The sequence below is a fragment of the Rutilus rutilus genome (assembly GCF_951802725.1).
Source record: "Rutilus rutilus genome assembly, chromosome: 12".
NCBI classification, from domain to species: Eukaryota; Metazoa; Chordata; class Actinopteri; order Cypriniformes; family Leuciscidae; genus Rutilus; species Rutilus rutilus.
The window spans coordinates 8,486,659-8,501,778 of NC_140217.1; the positions used below are offsets into that span (position 1 = coordinate 8,486,659).

Below are 15,120 nucleotides of genomic sequence, written 5' to 3' on the forward strand. Positions count from 1 at the left end.
TTGATACTCAGTTATTATCAATGATGGAAACAGTTGTGCTGTTTAATATATTTTTTTGGAATACTTTTTTCAGGATTCATTGATGAGTAAAACGTTAACAGCATTTATTCATAAAAACAGCATTTATTCAAAATAAAAACATTTCTAACAATATAAATCGTTACCATCACCTTTTATCAATTTAACGCATCCTTGTTGAATTAAAGTACTAATTTCTTTAAAAAAAAATAGTTATTGTTCCCAAACTTTTGAACGGTAGTGTATATTGTTACAAAAGATTTCTATTCTAAATAAATACAGTTCCCTTTCGTTGTCACTCCGAGTTACGTCGGATGACGACGAATGGGGTTTCGCTTAGAAATCCTATCATCTTCGAGTATTAAAACACGAGCCAATGGCAATGAAATGCCATGGGTCTGCGGAATTTGCATAGCGTAACTCCGCCCCACGCAGGGGGTATATAAGGAAGTGCGCGAGCAACATGCAGACTATGTTTTCGCTTCGGAGCCAAGTTCAGTACTTCACTCCACAAGCCTTTTGAGTGTCATCTCAAATCTCTTCGAGACGAGCGGCTCTTCAGTGTGTTGGTGTGACGGCGCTTCCAGCGAGATCGCATTTCCTGCTGCTGATTTGTGCAGTAATCTGCCGACAGTGAGTGTGTTTCTCCCTGGGTGCTTCAGCACTCTGCTGAGCTTTTCCACTCTCTAAAAAGAGCTGCACGCGGCACGTCTTTTTCAAGACGGTTCGCCCGTGTATTTTCTGGATGTGTGTGCGTCAGTCATCTGCCTAACGGTCGCGAGCGCTGTTTTGCGTGTTGGGCTTTATCACGCTTGGCAGCGCTCGTTGATGAGTCATGTTTTCATTGCGGGAACATGACCATCGCGATGTTTATAGATCGAGACTCAATGATCTCCATGTGAGTAGAGTCCCCTCTGCCACACCCCAATTTATCTCTTCCTCGTGAAGGGATACTTTGGCTGGTGGCCAGGGTGATCTGAGGGTTGGTGTGGCACAACAACCGACGATTCAATTCCTCGGGCCACACCCCCCTCCACATCGCAGACCATGCACTCACAGCATCACAAGGCGGGCTTGATTCCTCTGGAAATGAAGTTTCGACTGCGTTGCCTCCCACGGGAGTGCCATCGTTGCCGGGACCGATCCAGAGCTGTCAGCCATGCTTTCCCGGGCAGCTGAAAGCATCGGCTGGAGTGGCCCCGCCCTCCCCCCGAGCGCTGTAAGCTTCTCCCGGACGTGCATCAGGACGCCTGCGCTGCGCGAGACTCCACGTGACTTTCGCGGCCCGCGGGTGTCCTCCGCCTTCGCTGCTTTCGATCGCACGGCGATCATGGTCTGTATGCTCCCTGTCACTATAGTGGCACGGTCATGCAGTGCTGTGTGTCGCCTGCGCCTTCGATGCAGTGCTGTCCCGGGAGTTCTGTCGAACCGGCCGCAGTGGAACGCTAGTCCTTCCCTGGCCAACCCTGACAGAACGCGGAAACTCTAACCACGCCCCCATCCTGGGACGCTATGCCTCCCATGCCAGGCCTGGTTGTTCCGCCACGCACACTACTGACCTCGCTCAGGCGACATCGGTACCTGCGTGATCCTGGGTCAGGTGATGCCCACTAATGTGGTCCAGACATGGGTTTAGCCAGGTTGATGTGGGGCGGTCTGAGAATGAATTTTCTCAAATTCCCCATGTCCCGGGCTGGGCTCTTTGGCGGTGTGGCTTCGACCACCTGAAGCAGACTCGGGTCCGGCACCGATGGTCATCCATCCGTGCGGCCTCCTCAGTCTGCTTCCCGCCAAGCCCCCCTCCATGCGGCTGCTCCCCTCGGGCCTGCAAAAAATGGACCTGAGCAGGAGGAAGCCGCAGGAGGGCGGCGCTGCCCGTCTCCGCCCCTTAGACTGCCACGGCAGCCTAAGCAGCACCTTGAGGCGGGCAGCCTGGTCGGTGGGCTGGTTGAAGACTGCGCCCAACAGTCTTCGATCAATCCAGAAGCGGACTGAGGCTTCTGCACTGACGGTCATCCGTCGGTGTGGTCTGCTTAGTCTGCTTTCCGCCGACGCCGCCTCCTTGCGACTCCTCCCCTCGAGCCTTCACTGGCCTGAGCACAAGGAGGTCGCTGGAGGCTGGCACCGCCTGTCTCTGCCCCTTAGCCGGCTAACACCTGGCTGAGCAGCACAAACCTGAGACAGGCAGCTTGGAGTTAGGGCTCAGTTCTTCAGGAGCTGGTAGCAGGACCACTCCTTCCCCCGCTGGAGGGTCGGGGCAGAATCTCTACAAAAGAACTGATGCTCTTTCTCTGAGCCCCAAGAGGCTATGGATGACAGCACGCGCCGCCCACGGGCCACGCTCCTCTCATCCCCCTCTGTCGCCAGACCCCTGCCAGAGCACGCCCCCGTGGGACGCTGGTCCTCCCCTGGCCTCCTCTGGCAGGACGCGGATAATGACCGTGCCCCCGCACCGGGCCGCTATGCCACCCACGTCTGGGCCGGTCATTCCGCTTCGCTGCACCCCCGACGGAACGTCTGTGGTTCGTATGACCCCGCTGGTGCACTTTCTGGAAGCCTGGCTAGAGCTTCCCAGACTGTCCCGCTGGGTCGCGAGAACCATCAGGCTCGGCTACGCGATTCAGTTCGCGCGATCTCCTCCCCGCTACAGAGGAGTCCGCTTCACTATGGTCGGTGGCAATGCCCCTGTCATGAGAGCGGAGGTCGCCACCCTACTGGCGAAGGGTGCGATCGAGATTGTCCCTCCAGCCGAAATGAGGTCCGGCTTCTACAGCCCTTACTTCATTGTTCCGAAGAAATCGGGTGGGTTACGACCGATCCTGGACCTGCGCGTCCTGAACCGCTCCCTTCACAGGCTGCCGTTCAAGATGCTCACGGCCAAACGCATTTTCGAGTGTGTGCGGCCACAGGATTGGTTTGCAGCGATCGACCTGAAGGACGCCTACTTCCATGTCTCCATTTTACCTCGACACAGACCGTTTCTACGGTTTGCTTTCGAGGGGCGGGCATACCAGTACGCGGTTCTCCCTTTCGGGCTAGCCCTGTCTCCTCGCGTCTTTACGAAGGTCGTCGAGGCAGCCCTTGTTCCCCTCCGGGAACACGGGGTTCGCATCCTGAACTATCTCGACGACTGGCTGATCCTAGCTCACTCTCGAGTCCAGGTTTGCGAACACAGGGATCTTGTGCTCCGGCACCTAGCTCGTCTGGGCCTTCGGGTCAACTGGGAGAAGAGCAAACTCTGCCCAGTGCAGAGGATCTCTTTTCTCGGTATGGAAATCGACTCGGTCGCCATGTGCGCGCAGCTTACGAGCGAGCGCGCGCAGTCACTGCTGACTTGTCTTCGCCAGTTCGAGGGCAAGAGTGCGGTCCCACTGAAACTTTTTCAGAGGCTCCTGGGGCATATGGCATCCGCAGCCGCAGTAACGCCGCTCGGATTGCTTCATATGAGACCGCTTCAGCTTTGGCTTCGCGATCGAGTCCCGAGGTGGGCATGGCAACACGGCAAGCTCCGGGTCCCAGTGACTCCGTCCTGCCGTCAGACCTTCACCCCGTGGACGAACCTCAGCTTTCTACGGGCCGGAGTGCCCCTGGAACGAGTTTCCCGGCATGTTGTTGTTACAACAGATGCCTCCACCACGGGCTGGGGCGCCATGTGCAATGGTCATGCTGCCGCGGGCTCCTGGACAGGACCCCAGCGCCTTTGGCATGTCAATTGCCTCGAGTTGCTGGCTGTACGTCTCGCCCTGCACCGCTTCCATGCGTTGCTCAGGGGTCAGCACGTACTAGTCCGATCAGACAATACCGCAACAGTAGCGTACATCAACCATCAGGGTGGTCTACGCTCCCGCCGTATGTCGCAACTCGCCCGCCACCTCCTTATATGGAGTCAGAAGCATCTGAGGTCGCTTCGAGCCATTTATATCCCGGGACACCTGAACCAGGCGGCCGACGAGCTGTCTCGAGTTCAGCCTCTCGCTGGAGAATGGCGACTCCATCCCCGGACGGTTCAGCTGATTTGGGATCAGTTCGGCGACGCACAGGTAGACCTGTTTGCCTCCCACGACTCGTCCCACTGCGACCTGTTTTATTCCCTGACCGAGGGCACGCTCGGCACGGATGCACTGGCGCACAGCTGGCCGAGGGGCCTACGCAAGTATGCGTTTCCCCCAGTGAGCCTTCTTGCGCGGACCCTGCGCAAGATCAGGGAGGACAAGGAGCAGGTTATATTGGTTGCCCCATACTGGCCCAGCCACACCTGGTTCTCAGAACTCGTACTCCTTGCGACAGCACCTCCCTGGCCAATTCCTCTGAGGAAGGACCTCCTTTCTCAGGGACGGGGCACCCTTTGGCACCCTCGTCCCGGTCTTTGGAACCTCCACGTGTGGCTTCTGGACGGGACGAGGTAGGTTTGAGTACCCTACCACCAGCGGTGGTGGCTACCATCACTTCCGCTAGAGCATCGTCCACGAGACATGCCTATGCGTTGAAGTGGAACCTCTTCGTCAACTGGTGTTCTTCCAAACAGCAAGAACCCACGAAATGCCCGATCAGTGTCGTGCTTTCCTTCCTGCAAGAAGGGTTGGAGCGAAGGCTGTCTCCCTCCACCCTGAAAGTGTATGTTGCCGCCATTGCCGCACATCACGATGCAGTTGAAGGTAAGTCTCTGGGGAAGCATGACCTGATCATCAGGTTCCTGAGGGGAGCGAGGAGACTAAATCCTTCTCGTCCTCCCCTCGTACCCTCTTGGGACCTCTCAGTGGTTCTAACTGCCCTGCAGAGCGCTCCATTTGAGCCTTTGCAATCCGTGGAGCTTAAGTTCCTGTCTATGAAGACAGCGCTCCTGGTTGCATTGGCCTCCATCAAGAGGGTAGGGGACCTGCAGGCATTTTCGGTTGACGAAGCGTGCCTGGAATTCGGGCCGGCTAACTCTCACGTGATCCTGAGACCCCGGCTTGGATATGTGCCCAAGGTTCCTACCACACCCTTTCGAGATCAGGTAGTGAACCTGCAAGCGCTGCCCTTGGAGGAGGCAGACCCAGCCTTGGCACTGCTCTGTCCAGTACGCGCCCTTCGTGCTTACGTAGACAGAACGCAGTGTTTCAGGACCTCAGACCAGCTCTTTGTCTGTTATGGTGGGAAGCTGAAGGGAAAGGCTCTCTCCAAACAAAGGTTGTCTCACTGGATAGTGGACGCCATTGCTTTGGCATACCAGCAGCAAGGTCGACCGTGCCCCCTTGGTGTGACGGCCCACTCCACTCGGAGGTGGCCTCCTCTTGGGCTCTAGCGCATGGCGCCTCGCTAACAGACATCTGCAGAGCTGCAGGCTGGGCGACACCTAACACGTTTGCGAGATTTTACAATCTCCGAGTAGAGCCAGTTTCTTCTCATGTACTCGCTTCAACTAGCCGGTACTAGATTCTGCTCAGGTGTCTTCGCTTGCTCGCCATTCCTCTCCACGGACGGGATACGTGCGATATTCTCCTCAGGTGAGCCTCATAAGCCCTGAGTCTCCTCCAGCACTGACGACGTCAGCGCCAGAGTTATGCCACGGGCAGCTTTCGCGCTTGGCTAGGTGCCTCCATGTGCATGGTTCCCTTCGGTGACCCCCACATGTGTATTTCCACTGTAAGCCTCCTTGAGCATGTGTCTTTCCCTTGGCAAGCCACCTTGCCACCCCTGGGGTTGAAATATTCCACCTGCGGCTGGACACCCCAGTGTTACTCCGTATGCAGCCCTTCGGGGTCATATGTGTATTCCAAGTCCCCCCCTTCGGGTTGGGCATGATTGCATATTTCCACTGGATATGCTTCCCAGTGTACCTTGGTATTCCTGTGTTAAGTAGGACTCCTTCGTCCGTGCTAGTTTCACGACAGGGAGATCAGACTTACGCAGGGCACTGGTAGACAGTCGAGAGGTGGCGTGATTTTACGGGAACCCCATTCGTCGTCATCCGACGTAACTCGGAGTGACAACGAAAGGGAACGTCTCGGTTACGTATGTAACCCTCGTTCCCTGAGTAGGGAACGGAGACGTTACGTCTCCCTGCCACTTCCGCTGTACCGCTGGAACGCCTGAGTTCAGTCTCGGCTCCTCAGCGAAGACATAGTCTGCATGTTGCTCGCGCACTTCCTTATATACCCCCTGCGTGGGGCGGAGTTACGCTATGCAAATTCCGCAGACCCATGGCATTTCATTGCCATTGGCTCGTGTTTTAATACTCGAAGATGATAGGATTTCTAAGCGAAACCCCATTCGTCGTCATCCGACGTAACGTCTCCGTTCCCTACTCAGGGAACGAGGGTTACATACGTAACCGAGACGTTCTTTTTAACTTTTTATTCATCAAATAATCCTGAAAAAAGTATCTCAGGTTATAAAAAAAATATTAAGCAGCACAACTGTTTCCAACATTGATCATAAATCAGCATATTAGAATGATTTCTGAAGGATCATAAGACACCAAAGACTGGAGTACTTGCTGATGAAAATTCAGCTTTGCATCACAAAAATAAATTACATTTTAAAGTATATTAAAAAAGAGAACCATTATTTTAAATTGTAATAATATTTCATAATATTACTGTTTTTTTTTTTTTTTAACTGCAGGCTTGATGAGCATAAGAGAATTCTTTCAAAAACATTAAAAATAGTAATGTTTCCAAACTTTTGACTGGTACTGTATATAAAATTAAATTATATATAGTAATTACATACTCTCTAAAAAATCTAAAAATGCATGTTCCAAATCAAACCAGCTCAGGATTATTCAGAGTTGGAATTTGAATTGATTTGGCCACGTTCCAAGGGACATAATTTCATATTTACATAGTTACCAGGTTTAAAAAGGGGGACTTATTAAAATACAAAGTGAATAATGCACTGGCCTATACCTTGAAGCCGGTTTAGGTGGCTAGCCCGACACGTTTCAGTTTAGTTTGCGCCAACCCTAGGTTTTAGGCACCATGAAAGTGGTTTGGCTTTTAGCAGTGTTCATCACCATAGTAACTTGCGCTCCACGGCTAACCTGGTCCGGGGCAGGTTATGTTCCAGGTAAAGCCTGTTTTATGCTTCTGCGTCGAACTGCCGCCGTAGCTACGTCGTAGGCTGTGTGTAGCGCGCGTACCCTACGGCGTACCCTGACGTGCACCTCTCCAAAAATGTAACAACGCGTCAATTCTACGCGGACACAAGCGCTGTGATTGGTCTGCCAGAACCCCTCCCTCGGGGTTTCACACGCTCCCTAGGTGCGCGTCAGCGCGGACAACGACACAGAAGTATAAATTAAAACCAACACGTTGCCTACGGCGTATAGGCTCCGGCGTAGGTCCGACGCAGAAGTATAATGAGGCCTTAAGAGGTTGCAAACTGAAATTGGACCAATCAGCTGTGAGCAAAGTGACACATGTCTGATGCGATAGTCACTCCACCTGTTTCCACTCCAAATTAAAGATCACTACACAGCAAATGATTTTTAAAGGCAAAATCGCTTTTAGTAATGCTTATTTAGAATAATAATTTTGTATGATTTAGATATTATTTATGTAATTATTGTACCCTTAATTGATCACACATGTACAATTTTAGTTGATCAATTATTATTACGCACAGTTTAATTGAATAAATATGTAAAGGTAATATAAATATGCTTTAGAATCAATAAATAAAGCTATAAAATGACTACATGTGAGCTTAAATGTTAAATTTTCTCTACCTTTATCAAATACCTTTATCAACTTTATCAAAACTAACTTCACAACTTTTACTTGCACTGATATAGCAAGACTTTTTATTTTAGTTGTCCTGTTTCATAGACAGCTATTTTCTTCTTGCTGTGCAAATTTGTTTAAATTCTTTATATTTTTCAATCTCGTAATATTCTGTAATGAATCGCGCTGCTTCTCTCGCGAGAAATGAATCTCAGTTTCACTCTTTCTCAGCATGTGATTGGCTGTTCGCTACTGATGTCACACCTAAACTCCTAAACTCAGGATCAAAGCCTGAGTTGACAGAGAAAGTTGATGATCAGCATCATAGTACCAACAAAGCCTGGTTGGATTGGTTTGGTTTTGTCAATTCAAAACTAATCCTGTAACCCTGAGTTTGTTCAACTACCATCATGGTACAGGCCCCTGGTGCGTTGTGTGATTGTTTACTAGCATATTGTTTGTAAATAATATACAATGACCTCAGAGAATAAAAAATGGAAATGAACACATTAGCCCTATAAAGTCAATTAGTTCAAATCCTACATTTACATTTAGCAGAGCTCATGTAAAAAAAAAAAATGTAAATCAATATTGGACCACGCGCACTGAGCTTCGTGACGCACTTCCGTTTGGAAATAGTACATCTCACTTGTGTCCGGTTATGTTTACTTTCAACATGTGGTCATTGAGTTGAACAAACGCCACCTAAAATGAGTGTCCGCAATAAGATTTAAAAATGTAGAAATTTTTATAGACAGGAGAAGGTATATTCTGATGTTTACTGTGGGACGAATTTTCCAAACTCATCATAACATGAAGTTTTAATCCAAACCAAGCCGATCTGAGAAAGCTGCGGCTGTTAGAAATACGTCATTATTTCCCAACAGCTTCAGTGTTCGTCTAAACCAAGCCTGCCGCACAAGTGCTGAAAAGTAAAGCCAAAGCGGCTCGATCGCCCCCCCGGTGGCTGGTCCCAGTATAGGTCATAAAGCCCGACTCCCCATGAAGTCTAATGGACGCGATGGAAACTAAACAATCAAATTAGACTTAAAATATATTTTTTTCAAAGATGTTTTCTGTCATTTTAGGGAGCTTTTATCACGCTGATTTAAGTTTAAGTGTTCGTTTTTTTAAATAAGTTTGGTCTTAGCAGAGCCTGTCTACGCCTGGCCACTCCCTATTAAGTCCTATTGTACCGAATTTTGGTTGTAGTTCCACCAGAGTTCCACTGGGGGCGATCGCCCATGAGTGCAAAATGAATGGGAGTCTATGGGGCTAGACGGCTAAATTTGTCTCTTTCACCCGATTGCCGTTGAGAAATCTCTAGGGCTGCAACTAACGATTATTTTGATAATCGATTAATCGGACGATTATTTTTTCGATTAATCGATTAATCGGATAGGTGTTTTTTTTTATTCAATTTGATTTTTGTTTATAACTAAATAAAACCCTAAATCAGGGTATTTATGTGTAAAAGTGTACTTTAAAAAGTGCATTTTTTTTAACATTTTTACATTTTAAACCCCAAACACAAAAGTTTGTCCAGTTTTTAAACAGTAAAACTTCTTTAAATATCCAAAATATAAATAAACAAAACTAAATATTGAGTTGCGCTGCTCATATAAACTTCACATTATGAAATTAGGACACAAACATGTTTGTAATAAGATATTAAGCAGCAGATTTTGAATTCCAATGTAGAATGCGATCTGTTATTTCTTGATAACAGACCGCTGCGAAGTATAACACACCAGAAAAACAGAGCGTTGCTATGGACACAGGATTCTAACCGTAGAGACGGAACGGACTATTTTCTTTAGCGGAAGCAATACAATCATTTTTAAATCAAGAAACTCCTTTTTAAATCAATATTTTGTGTAAAATTATTGATTTATTTGGTGGGTAGCCATGTAATAAGCGGGATTATCCCTTACATAGTAGACAAATGCTATAAAAAGAGAGCGGAATGGAGGTACGCAGCTGACAACAGGCTTGATTAAAAGTACAGAAAACATTATGTATTACTGCACAAGCATTCGCTGAAAACCACTGACTACAGTGACTAAAAAACAATATTTTACTGCTGCTGTTATTAACTGCCTTTATATTTAGTGCTTCACTTTGTAAACACCATTTAATTTAACCTATTTCTGCGGTAGCGCTATTTTAATCCATCACTCATGTTGCGAGCGAACTGATTGCGCAACCTGATGCTCGATACAAAATAGATCTAGTGTGACTGTCCCGAAGTTAGTAAACAAAGCTGTTTACACAGTAGCATTGAATTAAACTAGACTATACCATTTTCACATCTTCATAATAATGAGAATACAGTTTTTGCTTGCCGTGCTGATGTTTCTCTCCGATTACTCTCTGCCATTTCGCGTGACTGCGTTGTCATGAAAGTGACGTCATCAGTAACGCTCCCCGTGACGTGAGCAGACCAACTAATCGACAATGCCATTCGTTGATATATATATAATCGATTATTATCGATTTTATCGATTAGTTGTTGCAGCCCTAGAAATCTCAGATTCGATTGTAGGTTTTGCAAGTTCAACATGGGTTATAGGTCGAAAGTAGAATGAACGAGTACTTATGTCCTTTCGATTTCTTACAGGTTGAGATGTTGTTGCCCATAACACGCTAGCATTCTGCTAATGAACGCTGATTGGTCAGTGAAGGACTGATTACGACCAGAGATATCGCTTGATGGCATCGTGGCATCCGAAGCGGGACCAGAATGTTAAGGCAGACTTTTTCGCCCAAGTTTTTGTTTTTACCTGTGTCAGCTGTGTTGTCGACGCCTCGAGAGAAAAGAAAGTGCAGAGCGCGAAAGCACCAAAGTGACTGAAGGATTGCCGTAAAGCAGTATCTCTGGTCGTACGATGTGTATGACGTCATTGACATTTTAAAAGACTTTTTAAAGCAAATAACTGACTCTAAAAAATCTAACACCCAGAAATGTGTAATTTCTTTGCATCTCCTTTCGAATACAACATTCAAATTACTAGACAAAAAAATTATATCCTGAGAAAAGTGGATTTTGAGGGGTATAGCTCCATAGACCTCCATTCATTCTGCACTCGTCCTGTGAGCGCCCTCATATGGAACCAGAGTGGAACTGCAACCAGTTCAGAAGCCGGAAGTTTACTGAGAGTGGAAGTTCTCCCCTTATTAGACATTCTCTGGTCTTAGTTAGTTATTTGATGCTCTGGGTGCGCTGAACGCTCTAATTGGAAACTCCCGATATGTACTAGGTAGAACTTGGAAGTAGTTGTGCAAGTAGTCCATAGGCAATGAACCAACGAGTTCAACAAACGTTTCATGGTCAGAAGCACTTTCTGTCTCAATACTGATGAATGTATTTAACATTATTGGTAGCCTGTTGGGTTCTAATAAATTATTTGATATACATCAGAACTGTTTCAACTGCACTTTAGAAATAAGATACTCTCCACTATTTCAATATTTATGTGGATAAGAAATGCTTAAACAAGAAAGTGTAATTGGTATGCAAGTGGGTTTGTTCTCCCTTAGCTCTGAGAGAAGCTGCTCTACTTAGAAAGAAATCAAACACACACACACACACACACACACACACACCTTCATGTTTTATGAGGACTTTCCGTAGACATAATGATTTTTATACTGTACAAACTGTATATTCTGTCCCCTAACCATAACCTTACCCCTAAACCTATCCATCACAGAAAACTTTCTGTATTTTTATGTTTTCAAAAATAAAAATAAAAAATACATGATTTAGAAGTCGTTTTCCTCATGGGGACCAAAACATTTCTGGTATTACTATCCTCATGGTAACATTTGGTCCCCAAAACATAGGGTTTACCAAAACCACACGCACACACACAACTAATACAATGACATTATATTACCAGTTCTGCAGTAAACTTATTCATCAGCAAGAGAAAGTCAGGGAAAATACATAGGAATGGAAATTTATACCTTTCACTTCACAATAACTATGAAATATCACTATAAAAGTAAAAACACACTGACAGATGTAGATGTATTGAAAGTAAAATTTGAATGTAACTAAATCATTTTGCTATAAATGTGCAATCAAAAAAGAAATTAGGTGCTCAGACAGATGTGCTATATCAGGGCCTAAATTATTAAGGGCCCTAAATATTTACTGTAAAAGTCCAAATTCCAAAATGTAAAAGTCACGCTCTCAGATACCTTTTGGAATGTCATGTCATGCCAGCTTACAGGGATGAGAAAACTTAAATTAGCTACAGTACAACTTTAAAGTATCCATAAAAGTTTCTTGATTATGCAGGAGGGTGTAATTGCTATAGCTCAACAGAATTAATCCCCAAAAGCACTTAATCAAAAGCATGTCAACCACCCAAATCATGGTAAAAAAAGAAAAAGAAAAGCTGACTGTATTAAGAGCATGCCAACAGCCTCGTGAATAACTAATCTCTCTACACTAAACAAAAAGTAACAGACTGACAGAGGTCAGATCTGTAGGATGGCCTCCATTCAAACTGCACAATATGATGCATAGCAACACTCATTTCAAAAAGCTCCATATAAAGTACGTAGTGTCACACAAAAACCTCATCATCTGAAATGTAAATGGCCTCCAGGCAGGGGTGTAGATCTAATTTGAACACAAAACTGTTTTCACAATATTGATTATACTATTGACAATTTGTTGCTTTCCCATGCTGTCCTTGCCCTAGGATCTACACCAAAGACTTAAAGAGATATTACTCACCCTCGTCTCGTTCCAAACTTTCTTTCTTCTGTGAAACACAAAAGAAGATCATTTGAAAATATTTTTTTGCCTATACAATGACAACCAATGGGGTCCAATTTTGAACCAATGTAAAAAAAAAAAAAAAAAAAAAAAGATGACAGAATGTTCATTTTTGAGTAAGGTGAACTATACTTTTAAAGCCTCATCAACTACGCAAACACTTTTCACAGGGTTAAACCATATGTCAATGTTGATGGAATACGATGGTTTATGTACTGTATTGTGTTTAGAATCACACACTTTCAGGAAAAATGTTTTTAAAAAGAGACTGAAAAAGTTGTAGGAAGCCTAATGGTGGTGACGTTTAAGTCATGCGACCGTGGTGTAGATCGTTCATAGCCTATGTTGTATTTAGGCTTCAAAATTCATAACAGTTGTTAATTTGTGAAGATTATCATGATGAACAAACTGTGCAAGAATTAGAGCTTATTTTTTTGTTGTTGTCCAAAAGCCAAAGAAAAAAAATCCTTACCCTTTACCCATTACCCTTTAAATTGGTCGAGGGAACCAGACTTCTGGGTTGGCCTATAAAAATACATCATCACTGCAACAGTTCTATGATAATGCACGTTATTTTTAATTTTATGGGGAAAAATAGATCTTAATTCAGAGACTATTTTGTAGGTTTGAAATCAATGCTAGGTGAATTTAACAGATGTGATGCACTTGTTTTTAGATTTACAGTTTACACTGGATTTAAATGTGTGATTGGTCCCCTTGGTTATTATTCATGAGAAGGCAATGCCATTACCCTTTAAAAAACCTTTAACAAGTCAAACCAATGATCCAATCTAAAGAAGAAGTACTAGTATCACCTGATAAATAATTACTAATAAAACTGGAACAGGTATCAGCAACAACTGCAATAGTTAGGCTACTAGTCAGTAGTTGTCAAAATAGTGAATAATTATCTAAATAATTTGGCAGTAGTTACCAGTGACAACAGAACAGTCACCTGTCACTAGAGGGATAGTGAAAGTAGCAAAGAAATAAGTAGAAATATGTATCTATATATATATATAATTAGGCTACTAATAACTAAATAAATACTAAATTGATTAAACAGACCTTGTTGGAAGTGCAAATCTAATGAATATCAACTAGGCCCTATATATAGGTTATATATATATATAATAATAATAGTCTATTTTGGACTGCATGCTAGTGATTTATATATTAGCAACATAACAATTTTATAATATTTACGAATGAAAATAGATGTATGCTGGTCTCTTGATAACAGATCACAAAATATACGCAGAGAATGCTTTGTGCATCGCTCCTTTCATCCAAAACCACAAAAATAACATCACATGATCATTGTAGCGCTGCTCCTCTCACCTTAAAGAAAAGGACGCTCTACAAACGCAGTTCGCCACACTCGGTAAACTAAAACGTGGCAATGCGAGGCAACCTACCTTTTCGGTCAGATTATCTGCCTTGGTGAAATCCAGCCATTTGTCTGCAAGGCACAAAGCGAATGGACTGTTTAGTGAACGAGCGAGCGGTCGAATGGTTGCGAGGTGGTGGTGCGCTGCATAGGGTTATAGAGCGCTGTCCAATCAGCAGCCCGCAGGAGGCGAACCAGTGCCAGCCAACCGGTACTACACCCTCACTTCTTACTGCAGCCTCTCTCTACAAAGACATCAGGTGAAGATGACGATTGCTTTTGGCAAGGCTAATTACTGAATTAATTTACCTTTCATTGTTAAGTTACCAGATACCACTTACGATAGTTAATGTAGCAAATTAATACATTAAAGTTACATGACAATTCTAACTATTTGACTGTAGCCTATATTAATCCACGTATTTGTAAAAATGTAAAATGATATCTATCTATATGAAGTACAGTGATAATAATCATAGCTGCTTTAAAAACCTGACCAATTCGTTATTACGGCCGCCATTTTTTCCAGACAAGTGCTTTTCTAATGTACAAGGATACAAAGGATAAATGATACAAGTTGTATTTTATTACTTTAAAAGAAGTGAATTCTGTGGATTCAAAGACTATAGATATGATTAAGTGTCTACATTCCCAAATGGCCATCGGTGGACACCTGGCTGCTTTGAGGTAAATAACGCAATTTCATTTAAAGGGACATTTCACCCCAAAATAAAATTGTGTCATCATTTACTTACCCTCAAGTTGTTCCAAACCTGTATGAATTTCTTTTCTTTGCTTAACACAAAAGAAGCCATTTTGAAGAATATGGGTAATCAAACAATTGGTGGCCATATGGAAAAACAAATTTATATGGAATTTTCATACATTCATACAGGTTTGGAACAACTTGAGAAAATATTGACACAATTTTCATTTTTGGGTGAACTATCTCTTTAAGAAGCATATTGATTCAAGTCATTGTAGTCATAGGGTGCATCTCATTTTTTATTTGTGCATCCTCTCCTTTCCTCACGTCTCAGCTCCACCCCCTGTAGGATGCAAGGAAAGAAAATGAGGACGGAGGAGTCAAAGGAAATCTTATTTGTATATTGGAATATTCTTGATCAGTCGAGCGTCACTTCAAAGCTTCATCAGCTGCGCTCAAAGGATCTGCCCATATGTTGTTAAGGTTTGGTTATTTAATAAATTAATAA

At 44.7% G+C, this 15,120-nt stretch overlaps 1 protein-coding gene across 2 annotated transcripts in view; it reads right to left on the minus strand.

Moving 5' to 3' along the window:
* b3galt1a (UDP-Gal:betaGlcNAc beta 1,3-galactosyltransferase, polypeptide 1a) overlaps window positions 1-14,037 on the minus strand; it is a 31,649-nt gene extending 17,612 nt beyond the window's left edge. Inside the window, exons 1-2 of one of the 2 annotated variants that reach the window (XM_084426436.1) lie at window positions 13,935-14,037; window positions 12,475-12,502 (exon numbers count right to left, since the gene is read on the minus strand). The gene's annotated coding sequence lies outside the window, so the exon portion shown is untranslated. The remainder of the gene's footprint in view (window positions 1-12,474; window positions 12,503-13,934) is intronic. The other variant, XM_084426437.1, reaches the window with a different exon arrangement.
* Between the last annotated feature and the right edge of the window lie 1,083 nt (window positions 14,038-15,120).